Below are 20541 nucleotides of genomic sequence, written 5' to 3'. Positions count from 1 at the left end.
AAGCAGATACACTCGAGAACCTGTGTCTATGACTATTGCCCTCTTGTTAGATATTGGGGGCATCACTGCAGGAATTGGTACAGGAACTACTGCCCTCATGCAGAGCAACCACCTTATGCAGTTACAAATGGCTATGACTACTGACCTAGAGGCCATAGAAAGATCCATTTCTGCTCTGGAGAAATCTTTAACCTCGCTCTCTGAGGTTGTGTTACAAAACATAAGAGGTCTGGATTTATTATTTTTAAAGGAGGGGGGATTAAGTGCAGCCTTGAAGGAAGAATGCTGCTTTTATGCCGACCATACTGGTATTGTCAGGGAATCGATGGAAAAATTAAGGGAAAGGCTAGCTCAAAGAAAAAGGGAGTTTGAAAGTCAGCACAGGTGGTTTAAAAATTGGCTGCAAGTGTCCCCCTGGCTCTCCACCTTGCTACCTACCATTCTAGCCCCCTTAATTATTTTTCTCCTTCTCATTACCTTTGGTCCCTGGGCCTTTCAGCAGTTGACTTGGTTTATCAAAAATCAGATTGATTCGGCCTTACCACGACACGTCTCGATTCATTATCATAGAGTAGATTCCGAGGAGGCTGGCCAGGAGCCCCATCAAGGACTCAGATTCAGTGTCCTAAGGCCCTAACGTCCCCACGGTCTTGCTAGAGGGTACCCAATGACGGGAATAGTACAGGGCTCACGCCGGAGACAACAGCGTACAGAGGTCGTTGAGACCAGCTCAACATGGCACGCTGCCGAGCGTGGGAAGCCCCCTGTGTAGCCTAAGACAGGGACTCTCTCGGACCCTAGCCACCCCAATCACAATGGACTTGGTCCATTTTTGAGAAAAGGGGGGGAACTGTGGGAGACCGACTCCGGACAGCTATGTCCTGGACTTTGTCAAGCCTTGACAAGAGGTTCCTGGCCTAATTGCAGGGTATATGACTAGATAAAAGCTTCCTGACCTAACTGCAGGAGATGTGACTAGATAAGACCTTCCTGGCCTAACTGCAGGAGATGGCGATTAGGTAAACTTTCTGGAGCCTGTCAACTGCAGGGGGCCCGGGATCAAAGCGACCTTGCCCCTGACCCCCTCCTTAGGAATTTTCTCTATCCCTGCTTCCCCTGCTCCCCTCCCTACCTGAAGCCCTGCTTATAAGCCTCAATACCCAGGCAATAAACGAGACCTTGACGCGACTCAGACTGACTCTGTCTTCCTTAATGCGCCTGGTCTCCTTTCTCTCTTGCCCCCATTGATCTTTCAGGAGGTGCCTCCTCGGGTCTCCCCAATAACCTGGCCCGCGGGACGGGCACAACATGGTCAAAGCCTGAGGCAAACAGCTATTGAAAACATTGTGAAGCAAGATATAAGCTGTTGGTTACCCCAAGGTCACTATACCCTCCAATGACTTTGCTTTCTGCACCCGTGCTGACTTTAATTAGCCTGGTTAGTCCTTAAACTGATGAGCCACATGTATGTCTGGACTACAGTTGAGTCCTCCAGGACCCCACACTTAGAAAAACACAAACAGATTTCACTTGGAATTTTAATAGGTACATATTCACCGCTAACTGTTCTGCCTTCTTTTTTTTTTTCTTCCAAGACAGGGTTTCTCTGTGTAGTTTTGCACCTTTCCTGGAACTCACTTTGTAGACCAGGTTGGCGGTGAACTCACAGAGATCCACCTGCTTCTGCCTCCTGAGTGCTGGGATTAAAGGCGTGCACCACCACCGCCTGGCACTGTTATGCCTTCTTAATACATTAACTCTTTTGTTATTGCAAAGTACTTTCTCTCTGGTAATCCACTTGTCCTAGAGTTTCATTTGTCTGGTATTCAGGAAGGCACTCCACATGTCTTATACCATTTCTACATCATTCCTTTTCCTACCAGTTTCCTTTAATTCTATGAGTATCTTTATATTTAAAGGTTATCTCTCAATACAGTGTTGTTATTCATAATTTTTAATACATTCTGATGCCTCTGCCTTTTAACTAAAATGCACAGGGTCCACTAATAATATAATGATTGTTACAGTTTCACTAATTTGCTTGGTTTGAGTCCCTGCTTTTTGTTTCCCTGTTTCTCCTTTCCAATATTGTTGTATTGTTGTTAAAAAGCAAGGCAAGAGTTTTTCTGTGAGTTTGAGGCCAGTCTGGTGTACACATTAAGTTTCAGGTCAGCTAGAACTCTATAGTGAGACCCTGTCTTTAAAAGAAGTGAGACTATCGTTAATCATTTGACCACTTTTCATACTAGTTGTTCTAGGAACTGAAATATATATTCTTGGTCATTATTTGGGTTACTTTTATAATATCTCACACGAAAGTTGAAAGTGTTGCACCTACATAAGTCCATTTATCACTCCCACTTCTGATGCTATAATTGTCGAGTGGATTGCAGCTACTCATATTACATCATGATCCCCATGGGACAATGTTGTCATTCTTGTTCTATATATTCTGAAAATTATAAGATGGAAAAAGAGTCATCTATATTTACAATTCTAATATATTTCTTCTGTCTTGAGCATTTCAGGTCTTCTCTAGTGTGCCTCATTTCAGTCTGAGCAGCTTCCTTTGACATCTCGAGTCTTGGCAACAAAGCCTCTATGCTTTCCTCTATCTGAAAATGTCCTTGTCTTCATTCTTAAAGCACATTTTAATGATGCAAATAACAAGGTTCTTGGTTTGTGTTATTACTGTCTTTCTATCCCCTCTTTACTTTAAAAACATCATTTTTCCTTTAAGGTGGTGAGATAATCAGTAGGGAAAGGTTCTTGCAGCCATGCCTGACTGACTCTCTGAGCTCAATTCCCAGGATCAATATGGCTGAAGAGAGCACCAACGCCTACTAGTTATCCTCTGGCCTCCAGATATGTACCATATACACATGTTATCCCTACCCCCCCCACCACAAATAAATACATATCATTTAGAAACATTAAACTATCCTTTTTTCTATCACCAGAAAAGGAGGAAGTACTCATTTAAGACATTTCCCCCAACGTATTGTGGTTCCCATGAAGACCCGTCTTTACTGTCGCTGCCAGATATTTAAATGAGAATCATGATCATTTAAATCATTAAATCAAATCATGATTTAAATGAGAATCATGAGAGGCATGATTTCCTCAGATTCATCCCATTTATGCTGGGACACAACCTCAGCACAGGCTTTTGCCCTGTCTCAGGTGACATAAGAAGAATTTCCTGAGTCTGAGGTAGGAGGATTTTTAATTCAAGTACAGGGTGAGATGCAGAACAAGACCCTGTCTAAAAGAGAGACAGTGTGCACGTGCTTGAGAGAAAAACACTGTTTGGTGTTTGCTAAGTTTTTTGTCTGTGGATTTAAGTATTTCACCATATACGAAAGTATGTCACTGTTTTCCAAACACACTTTCTGCATGATCGCACTCCGTCTGTGACTCTAATGGCATGTGTGGTAGCCATGCTACATCTCGGAGCACAGTTCCCAGAGCCTTGACTCTTTTTTCCCTGTTCAGACATTTAAATAGTTTTTCTTTCTGTACTTCAGAAACACAACTACCATGGCTCTATTGTCAGGGTTACTGGTCCCTTTCCTGGTCTCCTCCAAATGCTCTAAGGCCAACTCAGGAAATTTTAATTTCAGTAGTGACAACTCTCCATCAATGAAATCCCAAATCTGGCCTTTTCTTTTCAAAATTGTTCCCTTTTTTTTAGTTCTTCGTCGGTCAAATGGAAGTGGTGAGGAGGAAGGGCCAGTTCCCACTTTAGTTCTCCAGGGAACAGTGGCCTGTTTTGATAGGCAAGTACAGTAGTTAAACAGAACCGAGCAGGGTCTTGGGAGAGCTCAAAGCTTGGTTTACCTCTTTCTTTTCTTTTGCAGACAGGGTCTTACTATCTACCCTGTCTGGCTTGGAATTCACTATGGAGACCAGGTTGACCTCAAACTCACAGCAATCCCCCTGTCCCTGAATGCTGAGATGAAAAGCAGGTGCCGCACCCCAGCTGCTGCTTTCACTTTTGAAGCTATGCTCACATGTCTGCTCCTTACAAGCCTGGTCAGGAACTACCCTCAAATCTGAGAACTGCTTACACCCAGAACGAGGAGCTTCCTTCTACCTCTTGCCTCCTCAGGTCTGAAAGCACACACCCCATGGCTGTAATTGCCTCCAACTTTGTAGCTTGGTGGGTCAAGACTAAAGGGCAGTTTCTAATTAGAGTCAGTCAGCCAACGGGCATTAACTTCAGCCAACTTTCATACTAAACAGTGTAAAATGGAAACTCGGCTTTCAAGTTTTGAACCACAGCTCTGCAAAGCATCATCCTATATATTTTTCTTCCTGCCTTCAGATAATAGCTGAAGGCAGGTCTATTCTATATTCGATACCTCTGGTCAGGTCTGGGCTGGTAGAGCTTGGCCACACTAGACATGAGGGTGCAGACCACACTGCACAGTGTAGAGAAATGTGGAGAGAAAACATGGAGGAAATATTCTCTTGTATTTCCTAAGGATTCCTTAACCTGACCCAGTCTAGAAATACCTAGTTTTAGTACCAAGAAGAAACAGAAGTCAGGCCTGGGGCCCCCTTGACCAACTTGCTAAGTACACGAGGAGACTGAACTAAACTCACAGCTTACAGTTACACACTAAAACATCACACGGACATGGCAGCATTTACTCTCAAAGCAATGAGTTCTGTACCAGCTATTCCTCCAAGGAGGAGCCATGTGGCACTTGGCACTGCATTACTTGTGTGGCCTTAGACACCTCCATGTCTGCCACATTGACACAGTAATAGGTAATATTCTAAAAGAAAGAAAATATTGAAAGTCCTTCAATACTAAGACACAGTAAGTGCACACCTACTTTCATGGATAATTGTGACATTCATGTCCTGACCATTAGTAATTATGAGTTCCATGTCTTGAAAGCTTCTTCATGGAAGGCATCTTCCTAACCACTTTACATAAATTATCTTTTAATCTTTCATAACCATTCTGTGACACAATTCCTAAGATTAGTCTCATTTCATAGAAGAAGAAACCAGAGTTCAGAGAGGTTAAGCAGGCTAAGATCAAACAGCAAACAGCAAAAATCATGCAAAACCAGCAAAAGGGGAGTACTTGAAATTATTAGGCACTGTCTTTTATTGTTAGGAGAAAAAGAGAAGTCTTTCTAAGCACAGAGGAATAAGTGAGGTCTCTAAAACTTGAAAAATCACTCACTTTTAATTACTCTTCCAAATTATTGCGGGCTTTCATTTTCAAGAGCCTTATTTCTAGGGTTAAAATGCCAAACAGAACGAAAATGCTGAAGGCTGAATGGCTATACTCAAAGATTCACGGCAAGGAAGGACGCGATGCCAGCTCTCCGTGACAACTCAATGCATTGCTTTCCTGTTTGGAAGGTAAGCTCTCTAGACAGGCAGAGAATCTACCAAGAAGAAGTCAGTCAGATTCATGAGGAAGTGAAATGGGAGTCCATCCCACTCTACATGTATTCAGTGAGTGCATTTAGAAGACAAGGCAATGTCCAACAGCAGTACACACTCTACGGGCAGTTCTGCCCAACTTGATAAACTTTGCATAAACCTGAGGGTTTCAAAGGATTGTGGAATGATGGGAAGGAAGGCAGAGCCAAGGACAAATAGGTGCACAAGATAAAGTGGATATAGGAGACAGGGTTAGCTGGGAGCAAGATAAGGTGGGTGGTGTCTTTGATTTTTGGTTCATAGAGCTGTTCAATTCACACACACACACACACACACACACACACACACACACACACACACACACACACACACACCCCACACTTTGCCAAGACAGACATGGGGATATTGTTAAAGGATGAAGCACGGGAAGGAACGACAGAAGGGAGCAAGAGTGTTTAAGAAGGTAAGGTGAACCGAGCAGAGCCTGCCAAGAGTCGCACACGTCTGAGATCCCAGAGTCCAGGCAGATGGTGAGCTCAAGGCCAGGCATGCTTGAAGTCAGTTCAGGTTATATAAAAAAGCCCTGTCTCTAAGTAAGTAAATTAATTAATTAATAAAAACTCAAATAGATAGAACAGAGTAACTCATTAACCACATTCTGGGAAATGACTAGAGTGGAATTGTGGGGCCAAGGCACATGTCTGTCAGTGTGCATCTGTGTGTGTGTGTGTGTGTCTGTGTGTGTGTGTGTGTGTGTGTGTGTGTGTGTGTGTGTGTGTGTGTGACCTTTTCTCATCCATAACAAGAATCACACACATATAACATTGCTGTGGGATGTTCTGTATGGCAAATGTTTTGCTCTGATTGGTTAGTAAATAAAACACTGATTGGCCAGTAGCCAGGCAGGAAGTATAGGCGGGACAAGGAGGAGAAGAATTCTGGGAAGTGGAAGGCTGAGTCAGAGACACTGCCAGCTGCCAAGATGACAAACAGCATGTGAAGATGCTGGTAAGCCATGACCCACGTGGCAAGGTATAGATTTACAGAAATGGATTAATTTAAGATATAAGAACAAGCCGGGAGGTGGTGGCGCACGCCTTTAATCCCAGCACTCGGGAGGCAGAGCCAGGCGGATCTCTGTGAGTTCGAGGCCAGCCTGGACTACCAAGTGAGTTCCAGGAAAGGCGCAAAGCTACACAGAGAAACCCTGTCTCGAAAAACCAAAAAAAAAAAAAAAAGATATAAGAACAGTTAGCAAGAAGCCTACTACGGCCATACAGTTTGTAAGCAATATAAGTCCCTGTGTTTACTTGGTTGGGTCTGAGTGGGTGTGGGACTGGCAGGTGACAGAGATTTGTCCTGACTGTGGGCCAGGCAGGAAAACTCTAGCTACATAACATCCCTATAACAAAATAGATGTTAACAAGTGGAAAGTCTGACATACAAAGTTTTATGTGATATGAGAGACTATGGAATTAGAAACCAAGGACGGGGGAAAATCCATTTCTTATGCTTAGATCCAAAACAAAATGGGCATTCACATAGGAATGTGACTGGACAAAAAGACAGCCTACTGGTTTGAGACCTACCAGACGGAGAAGAACTGATCAAGGCCTAGGGACTCAGTAACTTCTCTACTTTCCTGTACCTTCTGTTGACCTAGCTTTGGAATACATTCCTTCTAGAATGAGTTTTTATGACCACTGGCAGACCAGGTGAGTCAGAGACTCTCTGAGTGGCCAATCCTACACACACCACTGGGGGAATTATTCTGCAACTTTCTTAGGTTTTCTGGCTAGTTTTAAGGAAAGCACTTCTGGTTCCTACAAACTGCTGTGGGGAAGGAAGGCATGTGAGAAAAAGTCAGAGCGAAGGCGTTGCCGGCCCTTCCAGAAGTCCTAACTGGATGACTTGGAAGAGTGTCTTCTGAGCATCCTGAATTCATTTCTTCTCCTTCATCTATTTTTTTAAGTTGCATATTTGACTCAGTAGGTGAAAACCCTTCGGTATAAAGGGAAGGGTCGACTCTAGTCTCCTGAAAGGTTGTTCATTCACTATCCTATTCTGTACCAGCAGAGCCTCCTCTGAGCAAGATTAACCCTCCACTCCTTCAGGACACAGGTCCCTTGACAGAGGCCTCCTCCTCCTGCTACTAATTTCATTTCAATCCTGCCATCATCGTCAAAGTCACACAAGGCATTAAAATGTGGCTTTGTGACTATTTAGCCTTTCTTTTCATACATAAAAATTATTAAATATGTGTGCCTACAGAATGGGTGAAGAACAGCTAATGGCATGTCAGTCAGGTGACAGTTCACCTGCACTTCATAGGAAGTGGGGGGCAACACTATCCTTCAGAAAGGCAACCCATCATTCTTTTATTTAGCTGACATAATATTTATATTCCTATTTTAAAATGGCAGCTACAAATAGAAGCAGAGAGAGGGTAGGTTCTCTAAGGAAATCTAGCTGTAAACACCATCATAAAAGTTCTATTTATATGCAAAAGAACGTGACTAATACCATAAGGACATCCCTACAGTAAGTCAATTTACCACGTTTTTTAAAAAGAAATAAAATTATGCAAACACTACCTTTCACACGAGTGCTGCCTCCTTGGTGTCCTCAGTGCAAGATGAAGAGTTTTTGCAGGAGTGACCGAGCAAGTTGTCCCAGGAAACCTACCTAGATGAAGAAGTTCAGATAATCACTCAGCAGCAAGCTGGACAGCTTCAAGACAGCATGTCATGAAAACAGTTGTGAAGAACACTGAGCTGGCATGGCTGCATCAGGAACTGTTTAAAGGTCCAGAAAGGCATAATGCAGCTTCACTAACCATTGTCATTACTCTACAGGAGAATATGGCTCAGAGGAGTGATGGTGATTCACGTAGTACCACACAAAGGCAGGGTCAGAATGGTGCTTTAGCTGTCCATATTCTGATTCCCACCCCTGGGCATTCCTAAATGCACCATCTGGCCTCCTCACAAATTAGACAGTCCTAATACTGGAATTTCTATTGTGCAAAACAATGAGGTTGACCCAGGTTACAGTCAGGAGAATACTTCTCTAGCTTTGTGGAATTCTATGTCAAATCCACTGAAGAGTCACTTGTGGATCATTTAACTTCCTCTCCTTTGAAATACTAGTACCAACTGCAAATGATTACAAGTAAGATGTCTTATTAGGGTTTCTATTGCTGTAATAAAACACCATGACCAAAATCAACTTGGGGAAGAAAAGCTTCATTTCATCTTATACTGAGGAAAATCAGGGCCAGAACTGAAGCAGGGTAGGAACCGAAAGGCATTAACTAATGGAGAGACCAGGAGGAATGCTGCTTACTAGCTTGCTCCTCATAATTTGTTGGCCTGCTATCAACCCTGGGGTGGCCCCACCCACAACAGGCTGGGTCCTCCCACATCAGTCACTAATCAAGAAAATGCCTTATAGGCTTGCCTACAGCCAGATCTTACAGGTCTTATGGATATGTTTCTCTCCTCTGGATGATTCTAGCTCGTGTCAAGTTGACATAAACTAGCCAGCACAAAGGAGAACAGGCATTTTGTACAGCTACTAGGTTTAGGTCCTGCACAGCTGCTCAGTCTACCTGATCTTTTCATTCTATCCCTGTCAAATGGGCATAATAATACGAGAGATGCATTTAGTACAGGATGTTTTTCATTATGTGAAAGTGACTAAGAGGTCAACAGACTCTGCTGCCCACAAATAACTCAATGACATCCCCAACTGGTCACCGCCTCTCTGCTGTAATCTCCACCTTGGCTTTTCCTTCATAGGCCCTTTTTTGATAAAAAATGCCATAGTCACAGACACTAGTTCATTTTCTGTGATTTTTGTATAAGGGTCATTATTTCCTCTTTTAAAATCCAATTATTTTGCTCCTTATCATGTTACTTGTTCTGCTCACACTGAGACTGAAATCAGTCATCCATCATCAGCAAACACTTACAGACTACAGAGTTCCCAGGCAGTGTTCTCTACAGCACTGAACACAATAGCTTCACATTCTACAGATATCTCATAAGGGAAAACAGACAGATAAAGTAAGGATGGCAACTTCCTGGGTGGATTATATGTCACTGAGTCTTCTGGAGAATGTTGTTGCCTCCCTCTTCCCTGACCAAGGTAGGAGAGAGGGAGGAGGGGAGGGAGGGAGGGAGGGAAGGAGGGAGGGACTGAATTCCTATTTTTCAGTTCCAGAGAGTGAAGTAGAGTAGTTGAAGACAAAGGCTGAGATGATGTCACACTGGAATAAGATGGACCAAATCTAGTAGGAGTGTTTACATCCAAGAGGAATACCATGTGAAGACAGCCACACAGCAGGAGAATGCCCTATGATGATGGGGACTAGCGTGAGGCTGCTGCAAGGCAAAGGATGCTGTTTGCTAGCAAGTCACAAGAAGTCAGCAAGAGGCCACCCCACCCCCACCCCCAGCCATTCCCTGGGAGATTCCCCCTCCCCCGGGGTGGGGGTGGGGGCATGGTCCAGATTTCAGAGTGACAGTCTCCAGAGCCACCAGACAAAAAAGCATTTCTGTTGTAAGCTTCTCAATTTGCAGTATGTTTTGAATGCCACCCTAAGAAATAAGCACAGTGAATTTGGGGAGGTGTCTGCATTTTTTAAACAAGGAAATTAAGAAAGATCTCACTGGGAATGAATATCTCAGGCAAAACCTGCATGAGATACAGAAAACAGAAAGACAGCTTGGGATGAAGACCTTTCCAAGCAGAGGGTGCAGAATGCACCCGGGAATGTTGATGGACTGGGAGAGAAAGCAGTATGACTGCTACAGTGAGGCAAGAGAGGTGGGATGAGAAGGCAAGGTCCAGCAGCTGGGGTCTGGACCCCTGCTGTCACCCAAGCTTTTATTTACTGCAAGGTGTAAAGTAAGGTTCTGCCTTGAGGTGAACCAAGAGCTGACTTGCATTGTAGTAAGGTCTCTCTGACTCTTTGGTGAGAATAAACTGGAGATAAGTCACTAAGTAGCCTCTCTAGGAAACCTGAAGAAGAAAACTGCAGCCGGTCTGTGTGGAGACCATGGGGACCGGACAGCAGATCCAAAGGACTGGCAACACCCTGGAAGCAGAGGTTTACGCCTGACTTCTCAATGATGCAGGACTAAGCTAGATAGTAAGACAATCTCAGCATCTGAAGAGTGACCTTCCTGTGAGCCAGTCATGCGTTGGTGGACACAGGGCACACATTTGGCAGACAGGGAACAAGAAATCAGAACATATAAGAAACCTTCTAAAGTTAAAAAAAAAAAGAAATAGACAGCAGAGCACAACAGAGGAATGGGGGTTATTCAAAGAAGAAAGGACAGTGGATCATGAATGTAAGAAGATCAGTCACTGGTCAGGAAGAAAAAGGAAATTAAAATAATAAGATTTCATTTTCCTTCCATCCAAGTAGTTAACATGAAAAGGCCTGGCAAAATTCAATGTTGTCTAAGATGTGAGGAAAATAATGTAATATTCCGATTACTCCTGGCAGAATCACGAACTGGTACATTATTCTAGTGAGAGCTTTTATTGTACTTGTCAAAAGCGTCACTGCAGAGTCTATCTATACTGATTCAACCAGGTAGATGTGCAGGGCTCAATGAACATACATGTGAGGAGGAGGCACATGCTAGGAAGAGGATCTTCACACTTGTTTTAGTATCACAAAACTTAGCAATGACCTAAAAGCTCACCCTGAAAAGGGAATGAGTCAGGGAAGTCTGCTTCACTTGTACCTGGAACAGTGCACAGCCCTTAAAAGAAATCCGCTGGTTCTATACACATACATCAGTACACATGTTTCTCTTCATAAATAATCACTAAGCAACAAAAAACACTTAAAGCACACTAACACAGTCACGTGTATCTTGTGGATGTACATATACATATGTGAAAATACAAAGAATGAACTGTTCAGAGACACACCCCAGTTTCACAGCACAGGGGTTTGGCAGGAAGTGAATACATCAGAGAGCAGAGAGTGAAGAAAATGCCAGAATGATTGGGAGTCTCGTCCTATCAACCAGCTTTTTGAAAAGAAAAGGGAAAGAAAACAAATCAGAATTCTGAGAGCAAATCTGACCAAATGAGACAGGTGCTTGTTTTGGATGTTGGAAATTCAGAGTTTTTTGTTCTATTTTTTTGTGCCTGTTTGTACATTACATATTTTTTTTTCAAATAAAATAATGCAGGAAAGAAGAGTGGGGGCATGGAGAAAAAAGGGAAGAGAGGGGAGAAGGGAGTGATGTGAGACGTCCTTGTGTATGCTGTGAATATCTGTTGCTCTCGTTGGTTGATAAATAAAGCTGCTTTGGCCTATGGTAAAGGCAGGATGGGATCAGGTAGGAAACCCAAGTAGAGCTACCGAAGAAGGAGGGCAGAGTCGGGAGACGCCATCCAGCCGCCCAAGGAACAACGTGCCAGCAGACTGGTAAAGGCCATGGACATGTGACAATATATAGATTAATAGAAATGGGTTAATTTAATTGTAGGAGCTAGCTAGCAATAAGCCTGAGCCACTGGCCAAACATTTGTAAGTAACATTAAGCCTCTGAATGATTATTTGGAAATGGCTACAGGAAGGGGCAGGACAGAGAAAAGTCTCCATTTACATTTGGTGTTCAACGTGCTACCCATACATCCACATAAAATCTGAGAAAGCTTTAACAAAAAAAAAAGAGCCACACTGGGCTTCCTAGTCTCTCATACCAGCTGTGGTGCCTGGGAAATGGAGCTGGCCACCAACTACTACCATGAGCCAAGTCATGTGCTGGGTTTCTGCAGGGGCCTCTCATAGGGGCCACAGTACTGGAGGCTTCTCCCAGCCAATGCCTGCATGCTTAAGCTATCAGCACAAGCTTTGGCAGCATGCTGTAGGGCAGATTTAGCTTTTGTTCATACAGAAAATAGGGTTAAGAAACACAGTAAAAACAGATTCAGATAGAAAGGCCTCTAAATTGGTCATGGTGTGTTTAAAAGATGTGCTTGGGCTTGAGAGAGAAAAGAGAAAATATATATATATATACAGTCTTAAATTAAAATATAGATTTAAAACAGTAAAATAAAGTCCTTAGAAAGGGGAGTAAAGTAATACAAAGAAAACGAGCCACTTGAGGATGGAAAATGCACAGAAAGTCTGGATTATGTATTATTGTGTTGTCTTTAAAGTTTTTGACTACTAGGTGACATTTGATTATAAAAGCTGCTGAATTAAACCAACATAACTTTAAAAAATATCTTGACTCCAAAATTTAAGTCAAAGGTATGCCACTTTGGGGGAGGGGTTATGTTTTTGTTTCTACAGGAAATAAAAGGCGATGGATTCATTCAAAATTAAAGATGATCAGATTTGATCGAGGAAGGCCCACTGAAATTTTGACTACAGACATAAAAAAAAAACCTGAAAGAACTACAAGACACGTGATATGTATCTTAGCTGCTCAAACACAGGACAAGAAATTTTCTTTGGCTGATTTATGTACAATGTATAATCTATACTTGTATTAATGCAGATATGTATGTTACCTTTAAAAGTGTATGCATTTTCAGGATGAGGAGACCAGATACCAATGAAAACAAATGGTCCAGATGATCCAGCATCTCAAAATGCCTCTGTTGCAGTTTCCTCTGAGTTCTGCATCCAGAAGAGGGTCAAGGCTGCTGACTGAGATGATCCAGCCTCACAGACTACTCCAATCAGGACTTGAACATAATTTTAAATTTTCTCTGGGTCCCCAAAGATTACCAGCACTCCCAATCAATAGGAAGTAGTCTAGAAAACTATGCCCACATTCCCCAAAATAAATTATGGATATTTGTCATTGTTTAGGGGGTTGGTTACAAGTTATTATTGGTAATGGTCAGAAAAAAAGCTGAACAAAGAAGATTAGATTCAGGGATCTCATTGTAAAAGGAAAGGAAGGGATATAGAAATGATAGGATAAAAGGGTAGATTATTGAATCTACTTTAATCCAAAAAACAACTACCAATCTTACATATTTTATATTTGTTTTATTGATACAAATTTAATTGAAACAAATAGACTAAAGTTAATTTTTATACTGTATGTATATTTCTACTCTTGTTTTAAATATGTTTATGCAAATCATTTAAAAATGTAATGTGTAATTAAGAAATACAGATTAATAGTCATCTATAATAGTCAAACTTATAGTCATGTTAGTTAGGTTTTCTAGGTATGCAGAGATATATTTCAGAAAATTAGGTAATCTTAAAATACTTCAAAGACCTACAGGATATGACATTTAAAATGTTTTAATAACTTGGGCTTTTTATGATAATAAGACACGTCTGCTCCTGGCAGCACCAATTACTTCAAAAAGGATGTTGGGCATCAAAGAAACCCCTTACAATGTGGCATGGCCAGTCATTTGAGCAAGAGACTACTCTTGCCCGGACTGCTTGACAGTATGCTGTATAAACTGGATATGTAGGACCCACAGAAAAGTGATCACTAAACTTTGCCAAAATAAGGTGGGATGGTCCTTCAGGTTCCTGCTGCATAGAAGAAACTGGCAAGCATTCTTCAGGACACAGAGGAAAGTGGCTGACAGACTTTGCCAATATAGGTGAGACAATCCTTCAAATTTCCTGCTTCACTAAAAAGTCTTCCAGGTACTCTAGGCCTGTAGACTGAAGATGGATACCCCAACAGTACACAGAAACTTTGGATGACTGTCTAGGCAGGCAGATGTCTCTGTCATTCTAGATTTTTGGAAGTTTCTTGCAATGCACTTCCTGTTTACTCAGGTAATATTATATCCTTCTGGGGTCTTTGATGGAGTTGAAGACTAAATAGTTATAATTATAGCTTTTCTTAGTTATAATAAAAGATAAATTAGATATGAAACTTTAGACTCACAAAGATAGGATAAACGATAAAGTATTTTCTTTAATTTGCCAAATACAAATAGACTAGATATTGTAACTGTAATTCTTGCTTGATAACTGTTTTATTATATGTAATTTTATAATGTTAAAGTTGAAACCTTCCTTTTTGATTAGATAGAAAAGGGGAAATGATGTTTAATGTCCTTCTGTACACTGTGAATATGTGTTCCTCTCATTGGTTGATAAGTAAAGCTGCTTTGGACTATGGCAAGGCAGGGCAAAGTCAGGTGGGAAATCCAAGCAAACATACAGGAGAAAAAGGGCAGAGTTTGGGAGATATCATCCAGTTGCCCAAGGAACAATATGCCAGAAGACACAGCCATGTAGCAATACTTAGATTATCAGAATTGGGTTAATTTAAATGTAAGAGCTAACTAGTAATAAGCCTAAACCATCAGCCAAACATTTATTAATTATTATTAATAAGTGTAACTAATTATTAATTAATAAGCATTATTAAGCCTCTGAGTGATTATTTAGAAATGGCTACAGGACTGGGCAGGAAAGAAAAACCTCCCCCATCCCCACCACAAGCCATCAATTATAGAAAGCTATATACTTCAGCATCCTTATAACAATTTTTAAGAGTTCTCTTCGGTGGCTTTCTGTCTAGGCTGTTACTTTGGGGGGAGGGAGAGGGGGGGAAGGGGAGGGTAGAGGCCACCACAGAAGCCTTCTATGTCCCTCTTTCTCAACTGTGAGTCTGCAGTTGTATTGAAAGTTTTTTCCAGTCCCAAGTTTCTCCAGTCCCTAGTTCCTCCAGTCCTGCCCAGCCCTGTGGTCCCTCAGTAGCTTATAAAATAATCATCCAGATGCTTAATATTGTCTACAACTGTAAGGCCTATGGCAGGCTTCTTGCTAGCTAGCTCTTATAACTAACCCATTTCTATTAATCTACGTTTTGCCACACATTCCATGGCTTACCGGTCTGCTGTCATGCTGTTCCTTGGGCGGCAGGCTGGCATCTCTCTCACCTCTCCTCTCCTCTTCCTGTCTCACTTTCTGAATTTCCTGCCTGGCTATAACCTGACTCACCATAGGCCAGAGCAGCTTTATTAACCAATCATAGCAACACATATTCACAGCATAGAGAAAGACATCCCACAGCACTTCTCCTTTTTTGTCTAATCAAAAAGGAAGGTTTTAATTTTAATGTAGTAAAATTACATATAATAGAATGGTTATCAAGCAAGAATTATAGTTACAATATCTAGTCTATTTGTATTTGACTAAATTAAAGAAAATATTCTATCATCTATCCTTTATTTGTGAATCTAAAGTTTCATATCTAATTTATCTTTTATCGTAACCAAGGAAAATTATAATTATAACTGTCTAGTCTTCAACTCCATCAAAAACCCCAGAAGGATATAATATTACCTAGTTGAACAGGAAGTGCAAACAAGCAACTTCCAAAATATGAGAAATGACAGAGACATCTGCCTGCCTGGACAGTCACCCAAAGTTCCTCTGCAGTGTGGGGCATCCATTTTTCAGCCAATAGGCCTAGAGCTTTTTAGTTGCTTCTCCCTGTGTTCTGTAGAATATCTGGTAGTCTTTCTGTGAAGCAGGAACCTGAAGAACCATGGACTAGACATTGTGGATATATTTATTGCCTGCATATATTGTATATAGTTATTGTACTTATTGTATATAGTTTTTCTTATATTAGTTAAAACTTTTTTTAGACAAAAAAGGGAAAATGTGGCAATATTTCATTTGTGCACCCCAATAAAGCTTATCTGAGGATCAGAGGGAAAATCTAGCCACTATACTAAACATAGAGGTCAGGCAGTGGTAGCACATGCCTTTAATCCTATTACTGGAGAGGCAGAGATTCATCTGGATCTCTGTGAGTTCAAGGCCACACTGGGAACAGAGCCAGGTGTGGTGGCACATGTCTTTAATTCCCAGCACTAGTTAACCATTGAGGTCTGGAGGTCTATACTGACAGACAGGAAGTGATAGAGCTGGGTGGAGAGAGGAAAGTGATGTAGCAGGGCGGAGAGAGGAAGTGAGAGGGCAGGGACAGAAAGGATACAGGTGTGAGTATACAGGAAGCAGCTCTCTCTGGAGGCTGAGGAGTTGGTGGGATGAGGTTGGCTGTGGCTTGTCCTATTCCTCTGATCTCTCAGTTTTCACCCTAATGTCTGGCTCCAGATTTTTTATTAATAAGACCATTTAGCAATTCATCTTACATGCAGTCATTGATTTCACTGCAGAAGTAGCTTCCTTGCCCTTTATAGTCAGCAGGAGGAGAGATCATGGACTTCCACATGGTTTCTGGTCTCAGCACATTCCATGGACCGCAGCTTGGTCTCCAGTGGCAGTATAGACCATGGACATCAACACAGACTTCTGCTACAGCAGAGGCCATGGACACCATAATTTTCTGTGGCAGCAGTACAGGCCAAGGACACCAACATGGCTGCTGGGGTTACATGGGTGATGGGCATCAATATGGTCCCCAGCAGCAGCATGGCCCATGGACATATACATGACTTTAGGCTGCAGCACAGACCACGGACCTCTGCCTGGCCTTTGGTGTAACACAGGCCAGACATCAACATGACCCTGGCTGCTGCAGGACCACAGACCCCACCACGGCCCTCTGGAGCAGCAGAACTGTGGACCAGCGACCACCACCATGGTCTCAGGTGGCAGCAGAGGCCACTGCCACAAACCTCAACATGGCCCCCAGCTGCAGCATGGCCCTCAGGTATTAAACTTGACTTTAGGCAGTGGCAGAGACCGTAGACATTTGCAAGTTTATTTTGTTTGTCGTGCTGGATACTAAACCCAGGACCTCAGGTAGGCTAGGTGGGGTTCTACCACTACTACCTAACACTCCCATCGCAGAAGTCCTGCTCCAGTCATCAGTGAGACCAAGGTTGATTTGTCCCGGGCTGCCTCAGCCTGCAGATGAGCATGGGAGATCAGCCAGGAGAGGGAAACAAGTGCCGTTTGGAGGGACAAAGAGCCCTCTGGCAGTGGCCCCCGAAGACTAGCAGTAGCCACCATTACTACCCCCCCCCCCCACACACACCCTGAATTCTGGAGCCACTGATAGCACAGGGAAGAGGGAAACACAGGTTTGCAGACAAAGTAAACCAAAGTATGACGTGGACATCTTTTCAACCTTTCTGAAGCACTTGTTTCAATTTTCTGGACTCCAGGGAACAATGTGCTTGATTAGTCCTCGGCAGACTTAACAATTTTGCTTTTTTCAAATCTCTCTCCTTGCAGCATGTTCATCATTAACCTTATATGTTCTAGGGTTGGAGGTTTTCTTCTCATGGAGTGGGATCTTGGCTTTCAAAAATGAGATTGCTTTAGGATAATTCATTTTGGTCACTGATAATCAAAAGATCCTCCCTGAAGCAAGGGGTCACCTGTCCAAGGGTCTGTATTTATGAAGAGGGGTTCATGTCTTCCTGGAGGGGACTATACAGTAGAGAAAGCTTACAGGAAATTTCCCCATTATGAAATGAAAGCCTGACCTGAGCATTTGATTTTGAGCTGATACCATTTGTTTGAAAACACAATCTATGTATGCTCACTTCAGCAGACTTAGCTCAAAACTTTGAAAAGGTGGTCACACCCTTAAGGCCTTGACCTCCCAGTCTTTCCACACAGGCAGTTTGGAAGCAGAAGACAGCAATCATAGGCTGGATTTGCCTCAACTGTTTGGTCCATGTCATAGGCTTGATATTTAAGTATCATCATTTTGTATATCATTTTTTGTAAAACTGGTTTGGATTGGTTTCTAACAGGAAAACAAACAAGGCAGAGGGGGAATTTATGAATAAGTTACTGATGTAAGTATGTAATTTTGTGCTTTTGAATTTGGACAATGCTAAACATGATTCCACACATAGAACAGACTTTTCAGAGCGACTTCTCCACAGAATAGTTTGATTTGTCTGCCCGGGTATTCGTAATTACGCAGCTGCTGTGTGCTGTGATCCACACTGAGAAGTCCATGCTGCATCCACACAGACAGGCACAGCAGAGGCCACTCACAAGGGGTCGTCCTCCCTAACAAGATGGCTGATGAGGATGGTGCTTTTCAACCCCAAGAAAGTGAAGAGTCCTGTGGCCTTTAGTTTCACGTTCTCCCTTCTGCATCAAGACCCAGCCAAAGGTTCAGAGTGAAATGATGCACGATGAAGCTATTTTGAGCTGTCACAAGCTAAACTGTCACTTATTTGGGAAACACAAAGACACCATTAGCCAGATTACATACCTGGAAATGCTTTTTAGCAAAGCAGGATCTAATTATTTTGCATTGTGGTTAAGGATATGGGTTTGGATCCTGGGATTTAGAAGTCAGACAGGTACAGGCCTCTCCCCAGGCCACCAGTCTTCACACTCACATCCCCACTGGAAAGTAAGGCTTGTAATTCTGCCTTCACAACAGAGTTGTTAGGGGATTCCACGAGGTGATTGATGCATAGGGCTGCCACAGGGCCAGAATTAGGACAGACATCACAGTCATCTCTGTCACCATCATGACTATGCTTAACCAGATCGTCACTTTGACCCATCGTCCTCATTGCCATTCAACGTTCATGGAAAATGCCACTCACTGCAGTGTTTAGTAATTAATTGCTTTCATTCTTTTAATGAAGTATTTACTGAGTACATAATGCGTGTCAGACTTTACGCTAGGGCCTGGGGCTCTAAGACGGTAAAAAATCTCGGGAGAGCTGTTCAAGCAAACACTGGTCAAATACTGTGACCGTCATCGTATCTTTTCAAGCTGAATGAATGATGGAGGAAAAGAGTTTGTTGGTCCAAGACAAACAAACAAACAAAGAGCTGCCCTAGACCTGGAACCAGATACAGAAGAAAGAGACAAGCAAGAGGCAGGGGGATGGCTTTCTAAGAAACAAACACGAGCATAGCCCTCCTCACTGTTACTCAAAGTCGGTAGAAACCATCCAGTGGGTCATCAGACTTAATAGAACTTTATCTCAAACACCTAGTATGAGCCAGGCTCTGCTCATTTACAAAGGCAACCAATCAAGACAGACACCAAACTTGGCTCACTCTTACTTCTCAATACCTAATCCTGTGCTTGAAAAGTATGCTACAGTTAGCATTCATCTTATAATCAATAAAGCCCACCTTCTATTTATTCTATTTCACTATAATTTTTGGAGAGAAAGTTTTCACTTTGTGGTCTAAGATAGCTTGGAACTTACTATGCAGCCCAGGGTGTCCTAGATCTTGCAGCAATTTAAAAGAGAGAGAGAAAAAAAAATGCTGAGATATTTTCTCCATTAAGACATGGATGCTTCACAAGACAAATAATGCCTTCCTGGCCAAGATATCTGTAGCAAATTTAGTTCATTCCATGGGCCTAACAACTTACACTGCTAGGCAGTCACAATTCTATTTCCCAGGTAATTACTGTATTATAAATGACATGTGCATGTAACAGCCACAGATTTTTGCAAAAGAGAAGAGAAGAGAGGAGAGGAGAGGAGAAGAGAGGAGGGGAGGGGAGGGGAGGGGAGGGGAGGGGAGAAGCACAGGAGCACATGTGTTACTGTACTCTAGGCCCTAGCATAGGGCAAAATGCTCCAATGTGCCTTTTGCAGTTTCACAGTAGTTGCTCAGTGACGAATGGTGAAAAATATGAGCTTCCTGGTCCAACTCAGGTGTAATAGGAATGGGGAAACCTAATGAGACCAAAATTCCCACCACAAACGTGGCTACAGGAGACCTATAGTGATGCTTCTTTGACGTGAAGATTTATCTACAGTGATAGATTAGCCACTGTGGAGTTTACAAGCAAACAGAACACTTGTAGGAGAAATTCACATTGTGAGAGTAACTCAGAGTTCAAGTCATTTCCCCTAAATCCCTTCAGATGCACACCATCTGAAACCACAGAAAGAAATCTACACAGCAAATCTTACGTTGCTTCCCATGGCCTTCCTGGCATCTGCCCACAAGTGGCCTTCATTGGTTAGGTTTGTGATGGTGTCTGAACCTGAACTCAAAGCCATCTCTGAGCATCTCTCATGTATACATGATAGACACATATATTTAAGCTTCTTTTATTTTTCCCCCATTCAGTGATCCTTTGTTGGAGGGGTCTGTTCCAGCCATATACTAAAGTAATAAAGAAGAAAGTCTTTCTCTTTCCATATACTCACCAATGTTCCCAATTATGAGAGAGAATG

The 20541-nt window shown here is 42.4% G+C and overlaps 1 protein-coding gene across 5 annotated transcripts in view; it reads right to left on the bottom strand.

Moving 5' to 3' along the window:
* Positions 1–20541, bottom strand: part of Fhit (fragile histidine triad diadenosine triphosphatase) — a 1554732-nt gene that overhangs the window by 1118692 nt on the left and 415499 nt on the right. For 3 of the 5 annotated variants that reach the window (XM_052734139.1, XM_052734138.1, XM_052734137.1), the window contains one exon: positions 8004–8094. The exons of the other annotated variants lie outside the window; for them this stretch is intronic. The gene's annotated coding sequence lies outside the window, so the exon portion shown is untranslated. The remainder of the gene's footprint in view (positions 1–8003; positions 8095–20541) is intronic. 5 annotated transcript variants of the gene reach the window in all.

Source organism: Peromyscus californicus, unplaced genomic scaffold, assembly GCF_007827085.1.
Source record: "Peromyscus californicus insignis strain IS unplaced genomic scaffold, ASM782708v3 Scaffold_12__1_contigs__length_115047231, whole genome shotgun sequence".
In the NCBI taxonomy this organism is placed as follows: domain Eukaryota; kingdom Metazoa; phylum Chordata; class Mammalia; order Rodentia; family Cricetidae; genus Peromyscus; species Peromyscus californicus.
Note: the sequence above shows the minus strand (reverse complement) of the source record. Positions and strands in the feature narration are given on the sequence as shown.